The sequence below is a fragment of the Ambystoma mexicanum genome, chromosome 13, assembly GCF_040938575.1.
Source record: "Ambystoma mexicanum isolate Mex_15411 chromosome 13, UKY_AmexF1_1, whole genome shotgun sequence".
In the NCBI taxonomy this organism is placed as follows: Eukaryota; Metazoa; Chordata; class Amphibia; order Caudata; family Ambystomatidae; genus Ambystoma; species Ambystoma mexicanum.
Window position 1 is genome coordinate 267,653,576 of NC_090938.1, and position 12,624 is coordinate 267,666,199.

Genomic DNA, 12,624 nt, shown 5'->3' on the forward strand with positions numbered 1-12,624 from the left:
GGCAGAAGGTCTGTTTGCAGAGAGGAGTGCAGATGGCTTTGGTTATGGCTGTGTCATTCAAGAGGCAGAGTGTATGGATTTTGGGGGACTTATGGATACTTTGGTTGGAAGTGCATACAGAACACTGTGGAGTGGCTGCAAATCTTGGATTCAACCATGTGGATGTCCACTGGTATGGAGTGCATGCAATGAAGTAGCTGAATTTGGTTCCTCTTGTGACACTTTGGTGATGCTCGATCATGCAGACATTAATATTATTCATTGAGGAGGGAACAGATTAGGACATGTTACCAGTATTTCTCTGCAGTTTGTGATGAAGGTGGCACTTGGTCAAGTCATGGACATGTTTCCAAACTCCTGAGTAATCTTTTCTCTCATTGCCCAGAGACAGATGTGGCTTTATTCTTCTTTATTTGGCCCGCAAATGGAGAAAGCGAGGCGCAATATCAACAAGGCTATTTGTGCCTTTTTGAGAGATGTTGGCAGGCCCTCCTTCCACAATGAAAATATTATTTTTCGTGGCACAAACATTTTTTTCACAGAGATGGAGTCCATCTTACTGATGGCTGGCAATCAGCTTTTTCTGAGAAATATCTAAAATGCATCGCAGCCCTTTTTGCAATTATAGGAAGCATTTTTCCAGCAGATGTTGGCCACTTCAACCCTTCCAAAAACAAACAAACACCAGAAAAAGGCTCTTTTGAGATCTACCACTTCCTCCTGGAAAAGAGTGCAATGTTTTTGATGGCGTCACCTCCTACTTTTTTTTAGATGTCCACGAACTACCGAGCTGTCAGCAGAGTTTACTGGCTGTGCAGGGGCCTGCATAATTTCATTGGCAATTCTATTTTTAAACTGTGAAAGGTGGCTCTGAAAAGAGCCTTTTTTCTTTTTGGTGTATGTTGTTTTGTATTATTTTTTATTTTCTTTTTACACATGAGACACAAGGAAAGGAAGGAAAGGGAGGGTAGGGAAGGGGCACCAACCACAGGGATAAGAAAGAGCAGGTGGAGAGAGGAAGATGTTGGATGGGCCTCACTTAGGTAGTTGGCAGGTTTTCTCTTGCTCGTGGACCGTAGCCTTGAAAGCAGTGCAAAATTCCTCCCCTCAGCAGAATACTGCATCTCATTATACATGCAAAATACAGTGACCCTGGAATGGTAAGGGTCTGCTGTCATGGGTATGGCCTGGGAGGCTGCTTCACAGACCTGCTGCCCACCAGGAGTGTCCCTTGTGATGGTGACGAGCCGATACAGAGGATGCTGCAGAGGAACTCAACCTAGTGCCTTGTTCGAAGGGCATGCCGCTACGAACGGCCCCTTGTTGTTCAACCTCAGGTGTTGCGCATGGAGGTGGTGCCGTAGCAACAAGCCTGGTTTGCTGTCACTGAGCACCATCTTGCACTCATTGCATTTCACCTTGTTTGCACAAGCTTTGGGCACGTCTCCAACAATGGTAAATAGCCTCCACACCCAAGACTCACGCTTGCTGCAGGCAATAGGGACTTCCTCTACCTCATCCTCGCTCTCTTCTGATTCCTCTCTACATCACCACGCCTGTTCCCCTCCCCAGGTCCTTGGAAAGGTAGTGGTGATGGTGAGGTTGCGGGTGCTGCTGAGGCAGAGGGAGTAGCAGCAGCCATGGTTGCCATTAGTATAGCACAGCTCTGAAAGTAGTACAGCACAGCAGAATCAAGCAGAAAGCAATTCTAGCAAGGGGCAATCTGGAACACTGCTGTGTTCTGGACAGCCAAAAACAGAATGAGGAGCAGCTCTGGGGTTTGGCCTTTTATACGGGTGCTGGGAACTGCTTTGAAACCCCCAAGCAGGCCCAAAAAGTTCCCAAATGTGTCCAGATCGCCAGGGGCATAGTGTGGGACCTCTCTAAGGGTGTAGTCTCACAGTAAAACATCTTGGAGTTCCCAGAAAATCACTTTTTTGATGTCCGGGCACCCACACCATGTCTGAAAATAAGGACCGATGCTCAGCGTGGGTGTGGTCACATGGTGACGTTGTTAATGTTCTCGAATCGGCCAGCTATCTGCAGGATACCTATTGCGTGGTATACATTGTGCGCATGTGCATAGGTGTCCTACGGACAGGGTTGGGCTCTCCAAACTAATTAAAAGTGCGAAACACATGCGGTGGAAATTTCTGAACAGGCACAATGTTCGTAGGACTGAGGAGGCGGAATGCACATGTGCCCAGGTTTCTGCCGGACATGGGTGGGCGCTTCAAAGTAATCAAAGTACGTCACTACTTTTTTCGGACATGCTGGAAAGGGGAGATGTTATCAGGACAGAGGGGATGAGATACGCATGCGCGTAAGTGTCCACCGGACCGGCGTGGACTCTCCCAAGTAATTAAAGGTTTGTCACAACTTTGCGTGCATGCAGACAGGTGTGACATCCTACAAACACCTCCATTTTCATTTCGGACAGGTGCGGTGTCTGTAGGACACCTCCATTTTGCTTAATTGCAGGCATCCCGGACAGTGCCGTGCTCCGCAGACTCATAACAGGCCTTTTAAAAAAGGAAAATACACACACACACACACACACACACACACACACAGCAACAGTATACATATAAACCATTATTTACTCACATACATAGAGACAATTAGGAAAGGGAAGGGTTAGCAGAAATGGAGACATATACAGGGGAATTGGGGTTTTCTATAGGTTGGGCAACATGGGAGGAAGGGATTGAGGTCTCATAGTAACGTCTTTCTTTACAGGGAATTTGTGGGGATGGTTGGCTGGAATAGGGGTAGGGGGTCTATGTGCAGGTGGGGCACTGGTACTTAATTGTTTCCATAATATGTCCTTGTACCAAATCTTTTAAGTTCACAAAACTGTTTAACAATTGCTCCATTTTTGTGTCCAGGCTGTCTAGTTTTTTTTTTATTTAGAGTGTTTATTTCATTTTCTTTGCTCCCCTGCCCTTGTGTAGGAGGTATTGCTTCTGGTGCATTTTCATCATTTCCTGTATGCAGTGTTAAAGAAACAAATATCTGCCAGGTATATGTGAAGCAATGTGCATTAACTAACTTACTTTTTAGACTGTGTTGTGTTACTATCTTCAGTCATTTAATCATGTGGGAAATTCTCTTCCAGCCATTCTAGGCTGATTGCCATTTCTGAGTAAAAAAAGAAAAATATTTTTTTCTACTATTGTATAGTGAACAAAGTGTGCAGTTATAGGAAAAATGTAGTGTCCTTACCACTTAGTAGTACCGTTCTGCGCTCAGTACTTTGCAGTTCTCCTATAACAGTTGCTTCTTTCTTTGTATGTAAAGCAACACTGAGGTAATATTGTTGGACACATACGTTATTGTTTTTGTTGGTGTATTCCATTATGTTGTATACACTATGTAATTGGTCTGTTGCTTTCATAAGTACAGAGTTTGTAGATCTACTGCATTTTTTATTCTAATTCACTTACCTGTTGCTCTTTCTAAATGTTCAGTGCGTTTGCTGCATGGTAGATCAATGTAAGAGAACCCCTGACCTTTTGAGTAGTTTGGATGCTACACTAAGTCTGCGAAAAGATGCATAGTCCGCGGGCCTGATAGGTATCTGCGTGGGGCCAAGGGGTTTGGTATGTTGTATGGTACATGTATACACATTAAGGGTATCCTGGTAAAAAGCTATGAAATTCAGTGAAAAAACTTTGTTAAAGGGACGTTATGGTTTTGTTGCGCTACTAAAAACCTATCAAATTCAGTGAAAAACATTGTTAAAGGGACGTCATGGTTAAGTTGCGCTAGTAAAAACCTATGAAATTCAGTGCAAAAAATGTGTAAAAGGGTTGTTATAGTTACTTTGGACTAATAACAATCTATCCATTTTATGGTTACAAGTAAACCCTTAAAACCCCAGAAATTCACCAATTATGGTAAGCTAAGCAACCATAACCCGCGCCACCACTGTGCACTGCAAGGACTAACACCCATGACATCACAAATGTCATTGATGACATCACTGATGACATCACATGTCTGACTTCCTTTTTTATCTTTAGAGACATATCTAGTCCAGGTGGTTTTCTTCACTGACAGTCAGTAACTAAACATGGAAAAGGTACTATATTTGTATATTTTACCCTTCTCATATGTTTTTATACTACTTTCCTTAGGGTCCAGTCACATCATATCATACTATAACTATAACGTCCCTTTAACAAAGAACATATTATGTAGAAAATAAGATGCCACTGCCCCTCCTGCACATGCCCCCCTTCCCCATTTCCCAGCCCCCATCCCCGAAAATTGCGTGTCATGAGAGACACTTCGATGAGACCTCAATCCCTTCTTCCCCTCACCACCAACTTGTAGAAATGACGAAATCCCCAGTATATGTATCTGTTTCTGGTCCCCCTTCCCTTTCCGAATAGTGGCTATGAATGTGTGCTAATAAAGGTTGATATATAAATTGTTACTGAATTTATATGTGCCTTTTCTTTTGTTTTAAGAAGACCATTGTAACTGTGAAGGGCACAGCACTGGTGGGGATGATCGCTAGTGAGGGAAATGGAGGAGTAGTACGACCGCTGCATCTTGCTGCCCTATGCGCAATCACAATAGAAGCATCCGTAGGACGCCACTAGGGGCCACATGTTTGCATGCACATAACCGCCTCTAAGTAGTTGTAGGACCATACGTTTGTCGGATGCACAACTTTGCACATGCGTATCTCTTACTGTGACGCCTGGTAACACTGCCCCTGGCCAATATATGTGAAGAAATGTGTGATGTAGTTTTAATAGTTGGTGGAAGCACTCACCCACGCCCTGCGAGTACCTTTGCACATGAACATAACACCTACTGTATAGTGCACACACCAAGCTTATTTAGAAATGTTCAATGCACGTGTGCCATACATTTAAGTAGTCCGGGGATGCCAAGGGTGTCCGTAGGAGACCTATGCACATGGCCACAAAGTATTCCGGCCAATATGCGTCCCGTGGACAGCCGTCCAAATGGAGAATAATGGTGATGTCACCATGGGAACGGAACCATGCTGCACGTGGGCCCTTATTTGGCGGACACGATCCGGACCTGTGCACATTCGAAAAAGGACTACTTTCTGCAATGTATGGAGATATACAGTGAGAGTGCACCCTTACAGAGGTCCTACACTCTCCCTTCTGCATGTAGTTATTTCAGGGAAAGATTTAGAGCCACTATCCAGTTGCACGTGCTCCACAACAGTCCTATTAAAGGGCACACCCCACAACTGCGCTGCAATCCATGTTTGGCTTTCCAGAGAAGATCAGCGGTGCACATTGGTGTGTGCAGAAATTGCTTTCTGACCAACTCTGTGCCTGGAAAGTACCTCTCCAAGTAATGGCCAACAGGGTTTCTGCTACTACCTCTGACTCAGGAGCACCCACACCCTCACCACCACCACCACCACCACCACCACCTCCTTCTGAAGGGCCTGAGAAAGGGAACAATCATGATAATGTGGATGGACATCAAAAAGGAAACAAGGATAAAGTAGAGGGAATCTCCATTGCCTGCAGCCAGCGTGAGTCATGTGTGTGTAAACTATTTACGAATGTTGGAGATGTACCCAAATCGCATGCAAACCAGGTAAAATGCACTGAGTACTCAGTTGCGGAAAACCTGGCTTGTACTGCTACAGCACCACCTCCATGTTCGGAGGGTTGTCCCCTTCCAAGAAGGCAGTAGGTTACTTTCCTCTATAACATCCTCTGCATCTGCTCCTGCTACCACTAGGGACACTCAAGTGGGCGAGAGCGTCCCACAACCAGCCTTGTAGGCTATATGCACCGCAACAGACCCGTACCTTTCAAAGGTCACTGTCCTGTGCATGTACTGCGATGAAGTACTGTGCCTGGGGGAACAATTTCAAAGTGCTTTTGAGGCTTTGGTCAAGGAGCATGACAAAGAGTGCCCCCTACCCAAGTAAGGTCCATGTAGTCCCCTATGTGATGATGTCATCAATGACGCTTTTTGCCTTGATAAACTCATGCAATTGTAATGTTTGCCAGAGCACTCTCGGGCAGCAGAGTTCTCTGGATGCCAGTTTTACATAAAAACAACTAACTCTTGCAGCCTGTTCTCTTAGTCTCAGTCCCCGCTGGAGTGTGTCTTATTTCTTTGCATTTGGACGTGTAAGTCGGGGAGTGGGCCTACATTTTGGTGACCCCCGCAACGTGATTGAGAAAGGTGCGGCGAGATCCGGGACGCCCCCCATCAAATTCATTGCCTCCACAGTTGACAAGTTTGTGCGCACAAAAGAGCAGGTCCAAGGGTTCCCATTTGCCAAATACCCAACTAAAAACTGCTCGCCAAGGCGGGCCATGGCTTGGTTGGGATGCGGACCAGATTGTGGATAGACCGTGAACGGTGGCTCTCGGACCACCCAACTGAACACGTGAGTACCAGCTGCGAGACCTTTAAGGCAGAGAAGAGGGTCGGGGAAAAGGGGAACAAGATAAAGAATTTGGTAAAATTATAAAGGAGCTGGGATAAAGTTAGGGTCTGTGTGAATGGTACTGAGGCTTGTTTCTTAGATATCCTTATATGGCCATTAGGTTTTTGTCGTAAAAAGAGGGAAAGAGAAATAAGGGAGCCTAGCCCGAACGGGGTAGAAGGTGGTGCCGCATAGCATTATCTCGTCAGGTGCAGGGAACAAGTGAAGAGAAAGAGAAAAAGTAGGAGTCTCATATATTTAGTAGACTCGGAATAGTAATATAGATATTCTTTTTCCGTGTGAGCAGAATTCTTGGAGAGGTAGTCCAAGGGGGCTTAGAGGTGGGGAGTGTGTGAGACAGCAAGAGTAAGGGGTAATGAGGTAGAATAAGTAAAACAGGGGACAAAGAAGAGATAGTTCATATTACATGTTCTTTGTGTTTTTGTTACATGTTTGTCTGTCAGTGCCTTTTTTATCTGCGATTTGACAAATATAATGGTTAGCAAGAAGTGGTGCTGACAAAAGTGTGATTGATGATCGAAAATGTTTTGAATATTGGAGAATAATTAATACTAAATGTCGATATAATTTGGTTCCAGCAAAAGGGTTGTAAGTGAAAAGATTGTTGAAGTTTTTCGGTGCAAAGGAAATTGAGAACATATATTAATCCAAAAAAAAAAAAAAGAGGAGGTAAACACAAGACAAAGTAACATGCACGTCACTATGGGAGGTAACACACCATTAGCACATATTTGTTAACATCTCCCTCTATATATAGTGAAAAAAATTCAAAAGTATCACAATCAATAGGTGTTGGAAATAAAAGGTGACAGCCTACAGCCTACATGGCCGGAGGGAGGGTCATTTGATAAGAGGGTACTGGATCTGGTATCGACACACCTGCTAGCGAAATACAGAGGTAAGCAGTTGCTGAATAGAAGGGAGGTGCTAGATTTGTGGCAGATGTTTGAAGAGATAGCGCCTAGTAGTGAAGTAAGCAAAGATGCAATAATCAAAAAGGAGGAGACACCGGAGGGAGGAGAAGGGTCCGCAGGGGGAGAATGTACGACACCCACAAAAGAGAATGATCGCATGAAAATGTACCCACTATTGACAAGGCCTGCAGTAGGCTACAGTGAGCCCTTGGATGTTCCAGCATGTACCACATCAACGCCCAGGACAACAACATCATCCACTGCCCGCCTCCCTATGAGAGAGGAGGGCTGTACGGACCAACTAGTGCCCCTCTTGTGAATGTTGCGCGGTTAACAGGGGACTTAGACAGCTTGCGCATGCACATATGGAGATAACACGGCTAAGGGCACTGTGCGATAGGGGCCAAATTTTGCCAGTGGGAGGGAAACACCACCATTGACAACGGGTGACCTCACAACTCTGCCAAGCATTGCAGGGGGCTCTACACCATCCCCACTGCCCCCGGTGCCAATCCCACAAGGTCAGGAACAAGAATGGTAATCAGGAGAATTCCTGTTCCATTTGAATGGCAGACCTGTAAAAATAATACGACCTGCAACTCCAGATAGCCAGAGAGGGGAGGGGCAAGGAGAAAGGGGGTCAGAGGAAGTGTGGAGTGATCTAGATGAATATGAAGAAGGGGCGGCAGCGGTGGGATCACCACTGCCATTCCACTTCGACCAAGAGGATGAAAGGGCGGCACCAATGTGGCAAGGGAGGTTGAGACAAAGAATAGGAAACATGCTGGTATGTAAAACAAAGAAGGGAATGGTAAGCAAAAGAGGAGGAAAAACAAAGCTACAGATGCCTCCGATGCAGGGAGGCCCCACTACATAGCATGAGCACAGATGGACAAGAATAACTTGTTGAAACTTCTCCCCCCACTTTCGGGTGGGGCGGGGAAATGGCTACATGCATTTGAAAAGCAAACAGCAGGGGTCCCTTTAGCCATAGGGGATGTCAAGAGCTTGTTGGTGTCTGCTGTTGGTGATCAAGCGGATACAGTGTGGGTGAAGGCGGGATTCCCGGGAGTGACTACGAATTGTGACCGCCATGACGGGTCAGCATTCAATAACGTTAGAGCTCAAGTATGGGATGCATTGCGTAGGACATTTCCAGATACTCCAGACCTACACTTAGTGATGCAATGCACTATGGGAGAGGAGGAGGAGCCTACACAATTCATCCTCCGGGTGCAAGACCTGTGGAGAAGTGAAACGGGTGTGCCGTGGGACCAATCTACCGCCGTGTACTATTTTATAATTAAAAAAGGGCTCCCAAAGGAGGTACAGAAGGCCTTGGATAAAATAGCTGGGATAGAAGCCAAAGGCTGGCCATAGATTCAGAGATTAATTGTACACCATTGTAGGAGGATCAAAGAGAGAGAGAAGGAGATAGCACAGCGAAGGTTGGCAGACAAAGCAAAGTTAGTGCAAAATAAGTTAGTGAAGATCGCGGCTATGAATGGCACAACATCAACAGACAGACAGAGTGAAGGAGAAGAGGGGGAGGAAACAGCGCAGCAAGGATGGCTGCAACATGGACAGGAAATGGGCAGGAGCAGTGGGACAGAGAGGAGCAGTAAGGAGGGCCACAGTGGCAAGGGAGGCCCACGAGAGGACGAAGTGGATACAGAGGACCAAGAAGTGGGTTCTGAGGAATGGGGAATAGAGGATTCTGAGGACCTGGGGTAAGGGGAGGACCACAAGGATCATGTTGGAACTGTGGGAGGAGGGGGCATTATTCAAGGGAGTGTAGAATGCGACCTATGGGATACTATCAAGGGCAGCCCCCTATGGGAAACGAACAGTAGAACGGTCACCCACACCCCGGTAGTCCCTATGGGCTACCCATGGGAGGAAATGGACAGAATGAACAGTTTTGTAATGAGTTGCAAATGCAACAAAGACAGCAACATCCACAACAACCACAGCAGAGAGGTGTGCCACAACCAATGGCAAGGCAGAACTCTATGGCCAATGCAAACACTCATATTTTTGCAACATCTGCAAATGGTGCACCGGCACCTTTCCGTGGTGTAGCGGTGGTGGGAGATAATGTATTCTCTGTTCCAGGAACAGAGACATATGCAGATTAGGACAGCCCACAGAAAGCACCTGCGTGTCCAGTCCTATCGACCACCATACATGCAGAAGAGGAACCACTAGTGGGGGTGGAGATAGGCAACAAACAGTTCATCTTTATGGTGGACTCGGGAGCTGAAAAATCACGCCTCATGGAAGGCCGGTTCCCTCTCTCGGGCAGATATTTGGAAACGCAAAGGTTCTCTGGGGCTATTTTAAAAGTTCCTTACACAAAAGATCTTGACATAACGGTGGGGGGAAAAACAGTGCGAGCACCCCTGTTATATCATGCAGACTCGCCAATAAATTTGTTGGGAAGAGACCTCATGAGTAAATTGAATGTGACCATATCGTTTACTGAGCGGGGAATAGTTTGTTCGACCCCAGGAGTGTGTCCCGTTGCGGGCGATGTTGATGATTAGCACAATGACAAATGAAGTTGCGGTAAGAGGGGTGCCCGTAGATATGGATATGTTCATCTATGGCATCAGGGTGCTGGCAAGAGTGGTGCCAGAGATAACAAGGAAGGAATGGAAGGTGCCTTCAGATTTTGTTTTCCACCCTATTGTAAACACAGATATTGTACTAGGAACAATTTTGTCAATCAATTTGGAAGCGGTACAGGTTTCAAGTAAGCGTATTGCAGTAATAGGACTGGACACGCATGGATGCGAATGGAGAACAGTGCTGTGCATAGACCCACACATAATGTTGCGCAATTTAACTGATGAAGAGCTATTTACTGACAATGAGTGTGATGGGGAAATAATAATGGAAATTAGTGTGCCATGTGACATCATGATTAAACACAGAGAAGTACACAACCCCCTCATGGCCAGTGTTAATGTACCACCCACCATATTTGAGAGAGATATGGAGAAAGTATTGCCAGAAATATGGACGACAGGCCCCCATGACGTAGGGTTATTACAAGAGGTCACGCCCATCAGAATAAAATTGAAGCCAGGGGCCATAACCCCTAGAGTAAAACAATACCCATTATCAAGGGAAGCAGAGGAAGGAATACAAGAAACAATACATGCACTACTAGAACAAGGTATAATAGTGCCATCTAATTCTCTGTGTAATACAGTGAATTTTCCAATCAAAAAAGCGAAGGTCGGGGCTTGGAAGATGATCCAAGACCTACGCCCACTTAATGACATCATACAGAAAGAGTTCCCATTTGTGCCTAATCCAGCATCAATATTGTGTAGCATACCAAAAAATGCTACGTGTTTCACAGTAGTGGATTTGAAGAACGCTTTCTTCTCAATACAACTTGACCCAAGCTCCCGGTAACTCACAGCGTTTACGCTGAGGGGAAACAGATACAAGCACTGTAGGTTACCTCAAGGATATTGTGAGTGCCCCAGCATTTTCAATAGAATTTTGCATGAAGATCTTGGCAACATTGATGTAGAAAGCACGATAATACAGTACGTAAATGATTTGCTCGTCTGCAGTGAAAGTGAAGAAAAATGCAGGGCTGATTCGATAACACTGCTAAATGTTTGGCCACAAAAGGGTATAAGGTGGACAAAGCTGCAATATTGCCTAGCAGGAGTGCTCTATTTCGGACAGTTGATTTCAAAAGATGGCAAAAGAATTTTACCTGACAGAGAACCAGCAATATGCCACATGATCATACCAAAAACAGTAAAGGACATGCAAAGGTTTCTCAGCATATGTAATTACTGCCGTGCATGGATTCTGGACTATGCAGCTTTCTCGCACCCATTGTTACAGGCCCTGAAGGAAGCACAAAAGAATAATGTCCCATTAAAATGGTCGATTGAAATGATGACACAATTTTTTAAATGGCAAGATCTCATCACACACGCACCAGTTCTAGCAAACCCTGATTATGATCAGGAATTTGATCTCTTTTCACACAACAATGGTATCTGAATGACTGCAGTGCTGACACAAAAAACATCACTAGGTCACAAGCCATTGGCCTATTATAGCAGCACACTCGATTCAGTAATGCAAGGGCACTTCGCTTGCGAACAAGCTCTCGCTGCAGCGGCCTTCGCAATAGAAAAAAGCACCACAATTGTCATGGGATGCTCAGTAACACTTACGCTGAACATTCACTCTTTGCGATTCTAGAAAGATCAAAATCCACATTGACAACACAGAGAGCAACAGCATACGAAATAATCATATAGAGCCCCAATGTCCATGTCGTCAGGTGCAAAACAGTGAACCCAGCCACATTCATCACAGAACCTTGCACAGTAGACGATATTAAAACACATGATTGCACTACTTATGAGGACGAAGAGGACAATATTCCTAAAGCCAGTGAGAATGCACTGCAGGAGGGAGAAATATACTTTGTTGATGGATCGGCATCAATAGACAGTGATACAGGAGAAAAACATGTGCGGGCGGCAGTTGTAAGAATGGAAGAGGAAGAATATGAGATCATTCTATAGAAGCGCCTACCCTCTCATTTCTCAGCTCAAGCAGCGGAATTGACAGCACTAATTGAAGTGCTGCACACTGCTAAAGGATGTGCAGGCACAATATATTCTGACTCTGCATATGCTACAACAACAGTACACTCAGGGCTGGCACGATGGATACGTAGGGGGTTTCAAAGAGCAGACGGCTCGCCAGTACAACATGCCGCCTTATTAAATGAACTGATAGAAGCATTAATCGAACCATCAGTGGTAGCTTTGGTAAAATGCCAAGCTCACACGGCCAACACAGATTTCACCTCATTGGGAAACACGGAAGCAGATGCAGCAGCGAAAGATGCTGCATATTTCAATATGCCACAAGCAATAGAATGCATTGTTAAAATGCCAGCAACAGAGACACTAGGAGAAGGGTACAACAATACACCAATTTCCCAGGTAATAGATCTTCAAAGGCGTGCACTGATAGAAGAAAAAGAGCTGTGAGCCTAGAGAGGGTGCAAACTGTCAGCAACAGATTTGATATGGAGACAAGAACTAACAGGGAAGGTAGTGATGCCAGTAGAGCTAATGGAAATTGCATTTCAGCAACTGCATTTCCCAACCCATGTAACAAAATAACACATTGCAGCAGACAAACAAAAACATTGGTTTATCCTGAACTTGCAGGAACAGCTGTCTAAATTTA